Source organism: Pituophis catenifer, unplaced genomic scaffold (genome assembly GCF_029215685.1).
Source record: "Pituophis catenifer annectens isolate HBS135680 unplaced genomic scaffold, rPitCat1.0.hap2 SCAF_10, whole genome shotgun sequence".
Lineage (NCBI taxonomy): Eukaryota > Metazoa > Chordata > Lepidosauria > Squamata > Colubridae > Pituophis > Pituophis catenifer.
In genome coordinates this window covers 29300847-29313499 of record NW_027256890.1, presented here as the reverse complement: position 1 = coordinate 29313499, position 12653 = coordinate 29300847, and positions in this window count along the sequence as shown.

The window sequence follows — 12653 nt, the reverse complement described above, 5'->3', positions numbered from 1 at the left end:
TCTTGTTACCATATGCGTTTTCCCCCTAGCCCCTTCTCTTTCCATCTTCTCTCTTTCCCTAGGCTCCTTCTCTTCCTTTCCTTTTTTTGTTTCTCCCGTGGGGTGTTCCTGGTTTACATTATCTGAATCACGTCTAGTTTCCTGTTCCTCTTCTATTATAAAGTGAGTGTCAAAGAATTCTTGTGCCTTCTCTATCGTATCGATTTTATATTTTTTGTCGTCCCAAGATATTAAGATTCCCTCCGGCACCAGCCAGCGGAACATTATTTTGTGTTGAATCAGTAGGGTTGTCAAAAAATTATAGTTTTTTCTGTATTCTCTTATTCTTCTTGGAACTTGTTTTAGGGTTATTATTTCTTTCCCTTGGTAGCAGGGTTTTCCCTCTCTCATGGACGTGTAAATCTCTTCTTTTACAGTTTTACGTGCGAATCTAACATGTATTTCTTTAGGTAGTTTGTTCCTACGAGCATAGTTCGTATGAACTCTATATATTTCGTCAATTTCCCTACTAATATCGCTTTTTTCCTTTTGGGTAGCCTCTACTATCGGTAGCCCACCAATCAAGCCACGCCCACACAATTTTGAATCCCACCACTGCACACAGGCATGGACAGATACACATTTCCCTCACTTTTCTGGGCTCTAATGTTAAAATTTAAAGGTACTCAGCTCAAAACTCACACATACAAACACACACACACACAGGTCCCTAAGATCCCCCCCACCCCCAAGGCAGCCACATCCCTTCACTAACCTGCTTTCCAGCTCCGTTCTCCGCTCCACGTGCAGGGAAAGCACAGAAGTCTGGGACTCCAGTAAAAGAAACAGTTGAGACCTTCGAAATTTGTGAGATTTTTTTTTTTACATGAGAAGTTGGAAGGTCTCAACTATGGTGGTTTTTTTTACCATAGTCCCACAGACTTCTTGCCCCGCATGCTTAGTGGAGAATGGAGCTGGAAAGCAGGTTAGTGAAGGGATGTCACTGCCATTCTCCTTAGTGGAGAATGGAGCTGGAAAGCAGGTTAGTGAAGGGATGTCACTGCCTTGGGGAGATGGGGGGTGAGGGACCAGTGTGTGTGTGTGTGTGTGTGTGTGTGTGTGTGTGTGTGTGTGTGAGAGAGAGAGAGAGAGAGAGAGAGAGAGAGAGAGAGAGAGAGAGAGAGAGAGAGAGAGAACATCACCACCAGCCCTCCAAGGTTGGATCGGATCTCTCTCTCTCCCTCTCTCCTCTCTCGCAGTGGCGGAGCTTCAGTGGCCGGCCGGTGGGGTGCTTCTCACTCACCCTGCCTACCGGCTCAGCTACTGCTGGGCACGTCTCGGCTGCGGCATGCCCCGTACTGGCCGCCAAGCAGCTGCCCCTGTTGCTGCTGGTGTCACGGGGCCTCTTCGCCCTCCTGGCAGCTCTGCTCTCATCAGCCCTGCTGGGCTGCCAGTCTGCCAGAGCCCCTTTTCGAGCAGCCACCGGTGGAGCTGTGCTGCCTATGTCGCCTCGCCCACTGCTGCCTTTGGGCTGCTGAGCACTGGCCCGCCTGCCTATTCGGTGCTGCAGGCATCGGATTTACAGCCATGCTTAGCTTGACGCACTTTGGGCCCTGATGGTACTGTAGCTCTCTTCTCATTTCTGCATGGAGTAGCTCCAGCAGAAGGTAGTGGAGCTGCTGGGCCCAAAGACTGCCAAGCTCAGCGTAGCTGTCTGCCCAGCGCCTGTAGATTGAGTTTGCAAAAGTGGCCATGCTCCTTGAAGCCGGAGGCAGGAGCCCACCCGCAGATCAGCTGTTTCACAGAGTAAACTGCTGGTAAGACAGTTAGGCAAGGAGGTGTGAGGGGCAACTCATCCCTGCCTCCCGGTACTGGGTGGGGAATAAGACCCCCTCCCCCCAAAAAAGAAGCCCTAGCCATTTTTTGGGCGGTCAAAAGGAAATAAGTGTATATCTCTGTGTGTATATGTTTATGTATATAAGATAGAAGCAAATACAGGGTAAAAATAATTAAGAACTTAATTATGCTTGGTGATCAAAGCAAAAAACTTAGAAGGCTAATTTCTCTCCGGTCTTCTGAAGTCACAGAAAAGAAACAATCATAGATGTGATGGGGAACGAGAGCCTGGAACTCCAGAATAAAATTGAGAGCCTTGTAATTGAGAAAAGGGCTTTGATTGAAGAAAAGGAGAATATCAGAAAGGACTTCACGGAGCGACTGAGGAGGTGAGACACGGACTTTCTCAGACCATCCATGGCAGAGACAGAGAAAGTAGAGATTTCCTAATCTCTACTTACATTCAAAACTTTATTTCTTTCATCGAGCAAGATAAAATAACATTAGAGCCAAAACATGATTCCAGGATGAAGAATCTGCCCTTAAGTGATGGAAGAACAGCTGAAAATTAGAAGATTAGAAAGCTTACTACTAAAATGTATTGTACTGCAATAAAATCCCTAATTTTGTAAAATAAAGTTCCAAAAGAAGAAGAAAAAACCCTTAATATGTATATTATTACTGTTGTTGTTCTTACGCACAAAATTACCCGTATTCGTACATATACTATCAATTCGAATGGATGAAGATTTACATAAAATGACAGTTGATGTTTTAGGACAGTTGATGGCGAAACTTTTGGGCAGGGAGTGCAGCCCCTCCCCCACCTGCACCTAGAATACCGCATTCAGTTTTGGTCACCACACTATAAAAAAGATGTTGAGACGCTAGAAAAAGAAAAAGTTGTGGAGATTCTGGACAGTGTGAAGAAAAGAGGAACAAAGATGATTTAAGGTCTGGAGTCTAAATCACTTGATGAACGGTTGAGGGAGTTTGCTATGTCTAGCTGAGACAAGGTGGGAAGGATTGGGCAGCCATGATAGAATCTTCCGTCACTTTTAGGGGCTCTGACAGAGAAGAGGGGAGGGCTTCATCTCCAGACCACTGGAGGGAAGGACAAGAAGAAATGGGTGAGAGTTTGTTAAAGAGAAACCCAATCTAGAAGTCAGGAGACATTTTTCATACAGTAGGAACAATGAAGCAATGGAATAGGTTGCCTCCCAAAGGAGTCAGTGCTCCATTTCTGGAAGTTTTCAAAGTGGACAAGAGAACCGGATGGTATAAAGTTCCTGCCTTGAGCAGAGGGTTGGACTAGAAGACCTCCAAAGTCCCTTCCAGCCCTATCAATCTATCTCCTATGTTCTATTATCCCTAAGATGACTTCACCACCCACCACCCAGCTCTAGTTGGCCTTGGTGGCCCCCAGCTTCCCCCTCCTGTTGCTCCTCTCTTGCAGCCTCTGGAGCAGCAGGAGTTTCTGCCTGCCCCCGAGACCCTCAACCCAGCCCTGTCTTCCAGCTCTGCCATCAGCTCCATCAGCCTTGCGGCCTCCAGGGGTCTCTGCTGCCTCGAGGCATCTCCTGCAGACCCCTCAGCTCCCAGTTCTGTTCTCCTGTCTCCTCCTCTCCTGTGGCTGCCCTGCTCAAAGCTGCTAAGCTCATTCGGATGCTCGGTTCTGGCTCCCAGATCCACATAGCAGGATCTTTTAATTGCCATCCAGCACAGATTGATCCACTTGATCCCATATCAGAGACGTCAGTAACTTGAAAAATAGGAAAATCATCAGGATACATATCAGATATAATATTATGACCTTGTGATGTTTCATTAATATTACCCCATAACCAATATTTCTGAATACAATAACTATAATTCCCTACTTTATCTAAAATACGTTTAGCTTTTGAATAATCAGACCATTTATTAAGCCAATTATAACGAGCATAACAACAAAAACATAAACCTCTAGTAAATTGATTAATACGAAGATACTTCCATTTAACTAAATTCAATTCATATGGAGGAGTAGAAAATAACCAAGAAGAAGAAATATGTTGAAGTTGCGAAACAATAAAGGCAGAAGACTTAACTAAATTAGGAATAAAGGAAACTTGACCAAAAGCCATAGGAGGTTCATAATATAAAGTTACATTACTACCATGAATTAAAAACATATATTGAGCATGATGAATCCAAAGATTAGGACTAAGGGGAAAATCAATAATTGCTTCAGAATTAGCAGAAAATAGAGAGAGAAAACAAAAGAAAAAACAGCACATAAGAAAGGACTTGTTGGATCGTTGTTGAACTTCAAATTGGTCCCAATTCAAGAGTGGAGGATGTAACTTGAGAGTTTTCATTTGTTTTTCCATGATAAGGAAAAACACAGCAGCCTGGAATCCACACAGCTTGTTTCGTTTGCAGATCTTCAATTGCAGCGTAACCACGACCCCAGGTTATAAGTTTTGTAGGTCCACGCCAGGCAGGATCAGGAAGTTGACGATAGAGTACCAAAGGTCGTGAAACAGGATCCTGAATATGAAAATGTAAATTGACTGGAATTTCTGAAAAGGAATCTAAAAATGTTAAGTAATTCCATGCATACAAAGCAATAGAGATCAAATTTTGAATCTTTTGCAAATGGAATGGACCAGATTCAGTTTTTATTAATTTAGTCAATGTAGCTTTGAATGTACAATGAGCTCGCTCAATTATAGCTTGCCCTTGGGAATTGTAAGGAATTCCATGTATCAATTGAATATTCCATTGTTGACAGAAAGAAGTAAATTCCTTACTAGTATATGCTGGACCATTGTCAGTTTTCAATTGACTTGGTCTTCCCATGACAGAAAAAGCAGAAAGACAATGAGACACTGCATCAGAAGTGCGTTCATGTCTAGAAGCAGTAACCCATAAAAAATGAGAATATGTGTCAATTGTTGCATGTAAATATGTGTATGGCTTAAAAGTAGCAAATTGTGTGACATCCATTTGCCAAATTTGGTTGGCTTTTGTTCCTCGAGGACTTACTCCCATAGGAAAAGGAACTGCAAATTGTTGACAAGAAGTACATCCCCAAACAATATCACGAGCCTGGGAGATAGGAACAGAAAATTGTTTAGCCAAAGATTTAGCATTTTGATGAAAATATGAATGACTAGCAACAGGATCAGAAAAAAGAATTGTGACATCTTTTAAAGTTTCATCAGCTTGTCTGTTGCCTTCTGTCAAAGAATTTTGAAAAGGAGTATGGCTCCTAATGTGCTCAACATATAAAGGAAAGACACATTCTTCCAAAACATGTTTTAAAGATAAAAATAAAGACAAAAGATTAACATCAAGAGAAACAGAACAATATGCATAAGGAAGAGATTGCATTGCAAGAAAGACATATTTTGTATCAACAATTAAGTGAATAGGCTGATCAGAAAACAATCTCAGAGCCAAAATAACAGCTGCCAACTCAGAACGTTGGGCAGATGTCTGAGTAGAAGTGAATTTAGAAAACCATTGTTGACCATCCGTCCAAACCACAACACCACGAGTAGGTGATCCATCTGTGAACACTGTTAAAGCTTCAGGAAGAGGAGAACGAGTAAAAATAGAAGAAAATGAAAGATTTAATGTATTTGTAATAACTATTCTAGGATCTTTAGGTAAAGAATATTGAATATCACCAAGATATTGAGAAAAAGCAATTTGATATGAATCAGAAACAGTCATTAAATGTTCATGTTCAAGTTTAGTACGAGTGAAAGCAATACCATCCGAATCATGACCTATTAATTGCAAAGATCTTTGTCGTGCTTTCATAATCAATTCTTCTAAGGCTTGTTGATAAGGAAAAATATTTCTAGGAGGAGAAGCAGACAAATTCAACCATTCATGAATATGAATCGTTTTTTCAGTAAAAGGAGAATAAAGACAACCAGTAAGTAAAGGTGAAGTAGGAAGAATTGCTAACCATAATTTAGTAGCTATAGAGACAATTCTATCAACATATCTCAGTTTAAGTTTATTTAGAATATTTTGAAGACATTTCTTTTGCAAAGCAGTAAGAGACACCAGATCTTCAGGATGCCTAGAACCTTTTAACAAGGAAAAGAGAGGTAACATTTCTCCTGTAGAAATTTGAAAATATGGACGAGCCCAATTGATAGTACCTAAAAGTTTTTGCCATTGGACCAAAGTATATGAAGATTGCACTTTAAGTTCAGGTAAGATAGGAATGGAAGAAGATTGTAAAACTTTAAATCCCAAATATGAATAAGGTTCAGTACGTTGTATTTTTTCAGGAGCGATGTAGAGCCCTCTGCTGGCTACAATGGTAGTCAACGCTTGTAGCACTTGTTCTTCATCAAAATCATGATCTGCTATTAAAATATCATCTATGTAGTGATAAACTAAAAAAGAAGGAAATTGAGCACGAAAAGGTTGCAAAGCTTGATCCACAAAATATTAACAAATAGTAGGAGAATTGAGCATACCTTGTGGTAGAACAGACCAATGATATCATTGTGTAGGTTGGCTTAAAACAGGCACAGTGAAAGCAAATTTTTCTTTATCCTGCGACTGTAAAGGAATGGTGAAAAAACAATCTTTCAAATCTACTACTAACAATTTATAAAATTGTGGGATTAAATTAGGATTAGGTAGGCCACATTGTAAAGGCCCCATCGGTTGAATGCAGTCATTTATTTTTTCTCAAATCATGTAAAAAGCGCCATTTACCACTTTTCTTTTTTATAACAAACACAGGAGTATTCCAGGGACTAGTGGAAGGTTCAATGTGACCAGCAGTCAATTGTTCCTGTACCAAGGAATGAAGAGCAATCAATTTTTCAGAAGATAAAGGCCACTGCTCAATCCAAACAGGTGTAGAACAAAGCCATTTAAGAGGAAGTGCCATAATCTAAAATCAAATGAGCATTAAGAAGAGAAAGAAGGTCCCTACCCCAAATATTAGTATGAATATCTAAAATGTAAGGATGTAAAGAGACAGACTTACCAGCAGAAGTTGTGATGACTATGGGATGAATGCTTTGCCAAGCAGTTGTAGACCCACCAATGCCGCATAAGGAATGAACATCATGTTAAGGCCATTGCACAAGCCACTGTAAAAGGGAGATGACAGTAACATCGGCACCTGTGTCTAGTAGACCTTGAAAAGGTTGTTTATTAAGATATAAAGTAAGAAGTGGTCTAAAAGAATTAATAGACTGAAGAAGTCCTATAGAATTAAGAGTTGAACCAAATCCAGAATTACCACATTGTCCAGTACCTGGATTAGGTACCTTATAAGGAAGAAAAAAAAGTTGTGCAACAGAAGATCCTTTAGGAAGAAATTGTGGAATATTAACCCAAATTTGCATAAGAATAACTCCAGTGTAATCAGAATCAATAACTCCTGGAACTACAAAACATCCTAATTTATGAGCAGAAGAGCGAGGTAAAATAATACCAACTAATCCAGAAGGGAGAGGACCAGTGTATTGAGAAGAAACAAGTTTAACTTCTAAAGGAAATTTAAAATCCAAGTCTTCTTGAGTAATTAGATTGATCCCAGCCCTACCTGTTGTGGTTGAGGAGGCACAAAAGAGGGAGGAGGAGGAAGGGCGAGAAGATTTACGTAATTCCATAAACAGAAATAGCCTTCTTCAACTCTCGTAACATTTGAAATGGCAAACCTTCCCATTCTGCAATCTGTTGTCCAGCTTGTGGTCCTGGTTGATATTGCACTGGACATACTGACAACAATTCAGCTAACTCTTCCCCAGAAATAGCAACATCTGCCTTACAATTTTCAACCATCTTTTGAAAAGAAGATTTTAGAACAATATTAGAAGGAGGAGGTTTCAGTTCAATGTTAGAAGATTTCTGTTCAATGTCAAAAGAGATAGAAGGAGATTTTAAAATCTTTTGTTCAATAGCAGAAGGAACAGAAGAATCAGAAGGAGGTTTCAAAATCTCAGAAGGAGGTTTCAAAATCTCAGAAAGAGGCTTCAAAATCTTTTGTTCAATATCAGTAGGAGCAGAAGGTATTTCAGTGTCAGAAGGAGCAGAAGGTATTACTATATCAGAAGAAGCAGAAGGAAGTACTTCAGATTTAGAAACTTCAGGACTTCCTGCGGTGACGTCAGCGTGTAAGGAGCGAGGGGAACGAGGCTCCGTCCCCGAAGCTTCAATTTTCTTGATTGGAAGCCGTTTTTGGCACTATCGACCACGGAGAGGTCGACAGAAAAAGGAGGACTCTCTAGGACCTCGGGGGCGACAGCAATCACCCTGAAGGTTCAGAGGAAACCCTCCTAATTCCAGCCAGGAAAAAAACCAGCCATTTGGCTGGCCGGAGCGCTGTCAACCGATAAGTGTGGAAGCGAAGATTCAAGAGAAACATCGGTAAAGACTAAGTAGATTGAGATATAAAGGTATAATCATAAGGACCTAAATACATTGGCGAGAATAGGACTCCAAAAAGCGGCGGCAAGATCGTCAAGCAAGCGGCGAGAGACAGTGATCGGAGCGAAGCTCAATACACACAATGACAACGCAGATCTGACAGGCGAAAGGAACGAGTGACAGACAAAGAGGATTATAAGTAAGCGGTGGATTATAACCTTAAAATAACACAATTTGACTTAACAGAGGAAAAAAGGATTATTTAAGAGAAAGATTGTAGAAAGTAAAACTAAAGAACTGAGACTTTTTTAAGATCGTTGTGAGCGGAAGGAAACCAACTGAACAGTAGTGAATGGCGGACTGAGGATTTGGAGAAGGAAACTTTCACTTTGTATCCAGCGACAATAGTAAATTCAACTACAGACACGAGACGTGTAGTGAGACATTAGATACATTGACGCTGTTGCCAAAGGAGATACAACCTGCTACACAGGAATATTGGAACAATTGATTTACTGGATTTACTTATGGATTTAATAGAGGATATTGAAACAGAACTGGGACAGCTGAGTGAAAAGAGGGCGAACTGAAGAACGAAGGAAGAAGGAAAGGAGAAGGAAGCAACCCCAATTGGTTTGAGAGTGATATACTTGAGAACTTCAAATATTAAACTACTAAATTTCATCTATTTTAAAACTTACTTAACTTTGCTTAAAGAATATTAATATCCAATTTGAAATTATTATAATACATAATAAGGAATTGATTTAACATTACTATTATTATTATTATTATTTTTCTCTTATTGTCTTACTATTTCCTACCCTATTGAAACAACTATATAGATTGCAAAATAATATATTGATTAAGTGGAATTATATTGCATATTGACTAGAAAGTTAGATATTAATATAGACATTGCATAGAGATTGTTATAGATATCATTAAGGAATAATAATTGTAATAATTAATATAGGTAGCATATATTGGTAATGGTGATACAACTCAATAGAATACTTTAGATGATTTATAGAGAACTTTAATCCCATTGATCTATTATAGAAAGGTTACATAGAGATTGTTTAATTTTAAAGTGAATTTAAGTATTGTGATTATTTAGTATTTAAGTATTAATTGCATTATACTGTTTAGGGATAAGAATAGAAGAATGAATTGTTAAAATATTGTTTTTTCTCCCTAACCCCTTCGAATTAATTATCCTGATCCTTATATAACGATATTTCACCCACCCCCAACCAATTAGTATATGAAAATTTGGGGAAAATTAATACAAAAGACAACGATGGCAACATCTTCACTAACAATAACTAAATCAGGGAAAAAATTAACAACAAACCCAATACCTACACAATCTTCACCTGCACAACAAAAAACTATAGACACGATGTTAACGACAGACAAAGAAAAAGCTGCTAGTGCACACAGCATACAGAATATACAGTCTATACTAGCTATGATTCAGGAGGGGATGAACAAAACCCAAGAAACAATTGCAAATAACCACGAAGAAACAAAAAAGAACCATGAGGAATTGAAATCAGAAGTAGGACAAATAAATGATAATATTAAAAAAATGGACGATAAGATTGAGAGAATACAACAAAACATAGTTAAAAACGAAGAACGAATCCAAAACATGGAAGCCAAAATGATTCTAACGGAGAAAAAGATGGACAATATCGAACAAAATCAAATGGAGTCAATTAGAGAACTCGAAGAGTCAATTACCCATTTAGAATTAGAAAAAGCATCATTCTTCTTACGATTTCAAAATATTGCAGAAACAAAAGGAGAAGATCTAAGAGACCTGATGACAGATATATTAGTAGAGGCTACCCAAAAGGAAAAAACCGAAATTAGTAGGGAAATTGACGAAATATATAGAGTCCATACGAACTATGCTCGTAGGAACAAACTACCTAAAGAAATACATGTTAGATTCGCACGTAAAACTGTAAAAGAAGAGATCTACACGTCCATGAGAGAGGGAAAACCCTGCTACCAAGGGAAAGAAATAATAACCTTAAAACAAGTTCCAAGAAGAATAAGAGAATACAGAAAAAACTACAACTTTTTGACAACCCTACTGATTCAACACAAAATAATGTTCCGCTGGCTGGTGCCAGAGGGAATCTTAATATCCTGGGACGACAAAAAATATAAAATCGATACGATAGAGAAGGCACAAGAATTCTTTGATACTCACTTTATAATAGAAGAGGAACAGGAAACTAGACGTGATTCAGATAATGTAAACCAGGAATACCCCACGGGGGAAACAAAAAAAGGGAAGGAAGAGAAGGAGCCTAGGGAAAGGGAGAAGATGGAGAGAGAAGGGACTAGGAGAAAACGCATATGGTAACAAGAAACACAAGTAAACTTAAACTAATAAAGAAAAACTAAAGGAAATGGGACGAGAGTTGAAATTAATCTCAATTAATATAAACAGCCTTAATCTACCAACCAAAAGAACACACACTTTCAGAAAACTTCAAAAATTAGACATAGATATTATCAACCTACAAGAAGTACATATCAAAAAACAACATCAACAGTTACTAGAAAACAGAAAACTTGGAACACTATTCACCTCACTATCAGATCAAAAAAAAGAGGTATCGCAGTATACATTAAAAGCCACATCCAGGCAAAACAAATCTACACAGATGAAGATGGCAGGATACTAATGATAGATATTAAGATGGAGACCCGAAATATGTTATTGATATCAATATATGCCCCGAATGGGAGCCAAAAAGAATACTTTAAAAAGATACACGATAAAATTAAAGAATTAGACTACGAACATCTATGTATAATAGGGGACTATAATGCAATCGTTGATATGGAATATGACTACCAAAGTAATAAAAAAAATAACTCTAGGAAAAAGACACTACCTGATTCTTTTAAGGACATGACTCAAGAGTTACAATTGAAAGATGCCTGGAGAGAACTGAATAAAACTAAAAAACAGTATACTTATTATTCAAATCCCCATCAGTCCTGGTCCAGACTAGACATGGCCTGGATGACCGCAGAATTAAGAGAAAATATAAAAGAAATTGAAATCACACCGAATATATGGGCGGACCATAGTCCTATAACAATAGTCTGGAAAGGCCAACCAAAAAGGGGACGATGGATGATGGATAGAGAGATCATTAAAGATAAAGAATACATAGAGATGATAAAGAAAGAGATGGAGATATTTTTCCAAATAAATAACAGGGAACAAACATCATTGCAAGTCCTATGGGACACTACAAAGGCATATATAAGAGGATTAACAATCTCATTTAAGGCGAAGAAAAACAGAGAGAAACAGCAAAGAAGAAACGATTTATTGACGGAGCTCAGAAAACAGGAAGCAGAATTACAGAACAGACCTGACAAGAAACAGATCAAGGGGAAAATAAATCTCATCAAACATGAAATAAATTTAATAACAACAACAGAAATAGCTAGGAAAATCAAAATGGCAAAACAAAACCAATTTGAATTCGCAAATAAAACAGGACGTTGGTTGGCTTATAAACTAAAGAAAGAAAAGGAAAAAAAAATAATACACCAACTACAAGACGAACAAGGGCAATTACAGCACATGGACGAAGAAAAAAAGCGAATCGTAAGAAATTTTTATCAGGAACTATATGCACAGGAAGAAATTCAATTGGAAAAAGTGAAAGAATATATAAATAAATCCAACATTCAAGAAATAAAGGAAACTCAAAGAGAACTCTTGAACAAACCAATATCGATGTCAGAATTAATGGAAGCAAAGAAGAAGCTGAACAACAATAAAACACCAGGTCCAGACGGCATCCCAACGGAATTTTACAAAATTGAATACCAGCCAATAGATGATATTTTATTACAAGTCCTAAATGAAGCAATCTTAGAAGCCAAAATTCCCAAATCATGGATTGAAACAATCATCACTCTGATACCCAAAGAAGACTCAGATCTCACCCAGATTTAGAAACTTCAGCTTTAGAGTCAGAAGTCAAAACTTCCTTTTCAGGCAGCGGAAGACATTTCACAGTAGTAGGAGGTTGAAGAGTGTCAGAAGGAGGTGTTAAAAGAGAAGAAAGCTCCTCTTCCTTCCGACCAAACATTTCTATAGCATGTCTACATATATGCCAAGCATGCAAAATATCTACCTCTAAACTTGTATTAGAATGCAAAACCTTGCCAACTTTTTCCCAATCTGACAATTTTAAAGAACCCCTATCAGGATAGAATGAACAAGTTAAGGCAATTTCTCGTACCAGCCGATAAAAAGCCTTCTGTGAAACAGAAAGTTCAGACTTTTTAAGAAGATAAAGTAAATCATCTACATGCTTCCTTTGTTCTTGAGAAAGCGAAGAGCCCATACTTACAGAAACCTTATAAGAGATAAGATTGAGAAGCAGCCCAAA